Genomic DNA, 6020 nt, shown 5'->3' with positions numbered 1-6020 from the left:
GCTTTGCTCTTGCTAAGTGATGTATTTAGTAACTCAAATCCAATTTGTCAGCTCTAATGCCCTCACTTCTCATGTCTGTCTCTATACATAATAGATATCTAACACTTAATTTTCAAATATAATTTAACACTTAAAATAACTCCTCATTTGCCTCAGGCAATCATTATCCTGATTACTGATTTGATGTTGACAACGATTATTTGCTATTGCCAATAACATGTAGCTACTATTCTCTGAGTGTCAAGCTACTCACTTAACATAACTTGACTTCTTACAATAATTTCTTCCGGCAAATATTATTAGCACCATTTTATAGATTTGTAAATGGCAAAAAATTTTGTTAACCTGTCCAAGGTCACATTACAATCTATTAATCAGTCTGCAGATACTAAGGAAAAGCAAGCCTATGCCAGATATATGCCAGAACCTTTGAAACATTTTGCATTGTCAACTCATTCAGTCCCAACAATCTTGTAAACAGCATTATCATCTGCATTGCACAAGTGAGGAAACTGAGGCACAGAGATGCAAAGTGACCATTGAAGGCCACAAAGCTAGGTGAGGGGCTAGAACATGAATCTGTGCAGCCCTGGGTTCCACATCAGAGCTTATAACCACACCTGCATACTGCCCGACTGTCTGATTTCAGAACCTCTCTTCTCTAACTAGGTGTTTATGAGAGTGGATTTGAAACTGTATTACCGCCCTTGCTGGTATGGCTGAATGAACTGACTGCCGGGCTGTGAATCAAAGGGCCGCTGGTTTAATTCCCAGTCTAGGGTACATGCCTGGGCTGCAGGCCACGTCCCCAGTAGGGGGTTTGCAAGAGGTAACCACACATTGATGTTTCCCTCCCTCTCTTCCCCTCTCTAAAAATAAATAAATAAAACCTTGAAAAAGAATAAAAATATAAAAGTGTATTACATCTGTATGTTGCAGAATTAAGAATGACAGAAATGGGAAATGAATTAATATTAATTCTGAACCAGGAACATTTAATGTGCAACATAACCTTATGAGGTAGGTATCTTTGTCCCTATTTAAAGACAATGTTAAGTACAGAGATTCTGGAACCAGCTAAAGATCAGGTAGCTAATGAATGCCTCAGGTGGGACCCAAACCCAGGTTAAGCTTCTACTAGCCTCTGCCTCAGTTTTCTCTTTAAAAAGCAGAGATAATCAAAAAGTTTGTCATTTCTGGGGCCTATAGCTCTACTAAAAATTTTAATCATTAAAAGTCCAAGGGACTGAAATATTTGCTCAGTACCCCCAAATATCTAGCAATTTCATATTTAAACAGAGGACAATATCCCTTTAAAATGGTCCTTCTAAAAAGCCTGGCCCCAAATGCCTGGCTCCCATTTGAGGTTGCACAATGGAGATCCTATAATAGTTATAAATAGCACTGGGTAATCCTCAAGGCTCCTTGCTGAGTGATCACTGATGCAGTCTGAGGTTTGGATGACAGTATTATGAGAAGTGTTGGAACAGACCGATACTGTCCTCTTTAGAATGGTGGCTTCTCTGCAGAGAAAGTAGAACTATTCCCTTAAGTGGGTTTTCATGTGCTACTTTGATTAATCTCATAACTTGCCTGGGTGTGAGTATCTGTCTACCTGTCTGACCTTCCATTTGGCCTGTTGGCTGCTTCTTCAGAACAGAGGCCATAACTTCCTCACCCTTATGTCCCCATCCTGTGCCACAATGTTGGCACTCAGTTGTATTTTGGTAAACAAATATCAGTGATCTTCTGCTGAGAAACAAACTGCTCCAAAACTTTGCGGTTTAAAACAACCATCATTTATTTAGCTCACAATTCTGCAGGTCAGCAATTTAAGGGGCAGGGCTGGGTGGCTCTTCTGGTTTCTGCTGGGCTCCCTCATGAGGATGGGGTTAGTTCAGCAGCTCCGCCTCTGAGTGTGGCTGCCCACATATGTCTCTCTGCATTCTGGCCCCGTCGTGTTCCCATGGCATGACAGGCAAGTGGGAGAAACAGGATCACACAAAACTTCTTACACTCCAAACTCAGAAATGGCACATTATAACTTCTGCCACATTCTGTTAGAGGAATCAAGATATTAGGGCAACCAGAGTAATAGCATGAGCAAATAGATCACCTCTTGATTAAAGAGCTGCAACATCAGCATCTCTTATATCCCGTTTCAATGGGTCTAACCAGTTTCAGTGGATATAACTTGAGTAGAGAATCGGGGCCATTTTTCAACATATCACAAAATGTTTGTAATGAATGAAATGCCTGACACATGAAATTATGATGCATGATCCCTAGCTCACTAAAATCAATGCACCTTTTATAAATCATTTTCTAACCTGGAAGAAGGAGATAGAGGTGACCAACCGACTGAGAATGTGAGATGGCCCCCAAACATGAGCCTCAAAAGGGCTGATGTTCTAAATTAGAATATTGAAGTTCATGGTTTGGGTTTCGCTGTGGTTTTTCCCTTGGGGAAGAGGTGTCCCCTCACCTAACTTCTGCGCATATTTAAATTAATAGAGCCCACTGTCTCCTAGGAGACAGTGTTTCATGGTTTCGCAAGAGGGCATGTGTTTTGAAGTCAGACAGACTTGGTTTCAAACTCTGGCTCCTGCATGTTTTAGTCATGAGACCTGGTGTAATTTAGCTCATCTTTCTCATTGGTTTCTTTGTCTGTAAAATGGGAGTTATTAATAACAACTGTGCATGTCTGTTGTACTACTAAGTGAGATGGTGCATTATGCCTAACACAGTGCCCAACACAACAAAGGTGACAAGTTAGTCCCCTTCAAACTTTCCCCTGCATTGCTGAGGGTCCATTCCTACAAATCTGAGGTGGGATGAAGTTTCTCAAGCACTGTTATTAAACTCAGCATTTGGGAATACTCCAATCCAATGATGAACCTCAGGCATCACTTCTACTTGAAAATTAAAGTTAAGAAATTTAATTGAACAGCACTTTAAACCAGTATTCCATATTAAAACAAACATAAATGTGAATTCATATCTGATGGGTAGGTGATTAATAAAACACGTGGCTTTAAAGAAAGTTCCAATGAGCAGGAGTTCCCTTATACTGCACTATCACGTATGTCCCCATCCATAGCTGCAGGGATACTGAAGGAGAAAGTTTGAGAATCAAACATTGGGTCATACCTACCTGGAGCCCAACTTGGCACTAGGGAGTCTTCTGGATATTGGTTTCTTTATTCCCATGCCTGCAATTAAAAAAAAATTCCCTCTGTGTCTCTTCTACTGTTCTTTGCCCTTCATTCCTGAAAATAAAACTGGCTGACCTATTATATTTCCCTTTTGTCCCATTCAAGGTCCCATCTTCCAGCTGAACCTCTCCTAGTCACACCCACACTTATTTTTCTTCTCTTCCAATATTTCAGAAGATTCCAGTGTAATTTTTTCCAGTTTTTAGATCAGCTTTGACCACATGAGCACTGTTTATAAAAGAGCCCATGGCAAGGGAATCTGCCACAACCTGTGACGATTGTTTTTGCCTAGTAGATCTCCAGCTTTTGAGCAGAGCTGGGTATTTCTTGCAGGTCACCTTTGTAAGGCATTAACATTCACTCCAAGCTCCCAGACATCAGTGCAGATCTGTCTCAGTTACTATAATCACCACTGACATGGCATGCATCGAGTTTTGTTTTTTGGTTGGTTTGTTTTTTTGACACAATGAGGTTACCAGAGACAGAAAGTATATTAAATTTCATGAAATTAGGTCTTGATTATTAGCAAAATGGATGAGTTTGAAGGTTTCTCCGATGTCTGTTTGTGAAAGTACTTTTTGAAAGTGGCTTTCAATGATGGCCTCAGTGATAAGATCTCCTCATGATTATGAAGGGCCAAGACAAAAGTGAGACAAGTCTGTTTCAAGCAAAATCTTTGCACTGAATACAAATGTACCTGTCAGCAGCCAGCCTGTCACTTTGGTTTGCAGAAAGAAGGATGGTTTCATAATATCCTTAGCACCAAAATATGCTGGAGCATTAAACAGGGCCAAAGACACAGCTAGACAGTCCTAGAATTTGTTATCCAAATGTAGCACATTCAATATTCTTATGCAAACCAGAGAGGGAGTGGGAGAATTCTTCCCTCTTCCTTTTCTTTGCTATTAACCTCGATGATATCACTCTTGGTTTAATTTTCCTTTTATAGAAAGAAAGCCTAACAGAAAGCACATGTGATAATTAAAGAAAAGCAAAGAGGAATGAGGGCTGAATCTGTTTTTTTTTAACCCACCTTGTTTGAAGAGAAGGGGAATTGATAGCCTCTTGAATACACAGCATAATGGGGAAAATCTGCTCCTGGGTTTATCCTGGGGTTACAGGGATGATCCAAGATAAATGGATGTGAAAATAGTTGCCTCTCTACTAAACCACTTTCTAGTCTCAGGACCTTTGCACTTACTGTCTCTCTGTCCAGAGATCCCGTCCTCTTCTTCAGAGATATTTTTTGGTGCAACCTTCATTTCATTCTGGTTTCCACTCGGATGTCACCTTCTTAGAGGGACTTTCCTCAATTCCCTTATCCAGACTAGCTATCCTAGCTCTCTATCCCCTTATCATGGTTAATTTTTGCTTCAGAGCATTTATCTGACATTGTACCATGTATTAACATGTTGATTTGTGAATTGACCATCTCTTGCTATAGAATACCAGGTTCAGGAAGGCAGGGGCTTTTATCCCTTTTGTTCATCTTTGTATCCCCAGATTCTAGTATAGTACTTGTTACAGGGTAAGCATACAAAACAACCATTTGTTAAATGAATAAGTTAATGAATATGCAAGATTATTTTCACATCAAAAATCACAGGCTCATCATGGGCGTTCTCTAACTGTTGGCAGAATTAATGAATGCTCCTACCCACGTGTGAACAGGATGGGGGATCACACCTCTCCAGCAAGCCAGTGCCTCCCTTGCTTAGCACCCCTGCAGACTGCATACAGAATGTCCAGATGCTTTGCTTTCTCTTTCCAGCATGACATAATGTGGAATGAGAAGACCTGCAGAACATGCTGCTCACAGACCAGACAGATGATCTCATCTGCTTCCTGGGTATTCCCAGGCTTTGCTGTTAAACATTTTTTAAATATATATATATATATAAATAAACCCCATCATGTTCAGTTTACAGGTGGTTGTTTTAATCCTCAGTCATTTGTTGGCAAAATACTGAAACTCATCTTTTAGCTTCTTGGTGGCTGAGGGGAGGAATGTCAGGTTGGATATTGTCTGGCTTGTTCCTTCAGCCAAATGGAATGGATTTAGTCTGAGAAACTAGAACATACAGGGGGAGAAATACATTTTAGCAGTAACTGCAGGAGACAAGCTGTGAGCAGCTAACTGGGGGACAGAGATAGGAGAGTTTAAAAAACAAAGTAAGCAAAAGTGTTTCATTGACACCAGAAGGCCGAAGCTATTTTGGGGAGAGTTTCAAATGTTTAGAGCCTGAAGAAAGAATGAACTCCATTTCTCTTACATTGCTCACTTTCCTTTGAAAATTCTTTTGGTTTTGGTGTCTGGGTACATATTAAAATGATCGTAATTGTTATTTATAGATATTAATTGCTCTACAGTTTGCAATACCTTCTAACATGAAGATCTTCACAAAAGCCTTGAAAGTGAGGGAAGTAAAATTATCCCCATTGACAGCTGAGGAGGGTGAGGTTGAGAGAGGGAAGGTGGATTGGCCGATATCAAATAGCCAGAGTGCCACAGAGCTGGTGACAGAACCCAGATCTTGTTATCTCTCTGTTCATATGGTTATCTTTAAGTCCAAATCTCTTCAATGAAACCTACAGGACTTAAAAGGTGACCTTTATTTGTCAACCCCATGGTCTGTATTCCCCCTTATCTTCATATCCTTTTCTTCCCTGGCTAAACACCAGATACCCTATTTCAGACCCAGGTCTGGGGCAAGTCTGGGCATTCATGTCTGTCCACAAACCAAACAGAAGCCCACCTGATGTGTCACGAACAATCAGTGCTCCAAATGGAACTGTTGGCTCTGT

The sequence above is a fragment of the Artibeus jamaicensis genome, unplaced genomic scaffold (assembly GCF_021234435.1).
Source record: "Artibeus jamaicensis isolate MK-2021 breed Jamaican fruit bat unplaced genomic scaffold, CSHL_Jam_final scaffold_1964, whole genome shotgun sequence".
In the NCBI taxonomy this organism is placed as follows: Eukaryota; Metazoa; Chordata; class Mammalia; order Chiroptera; family Phyllostomidae; genus Artibeus; species Artibeus jamaicensis.
Note: the sequence above shows the minus strand (reverse complement) of the source record.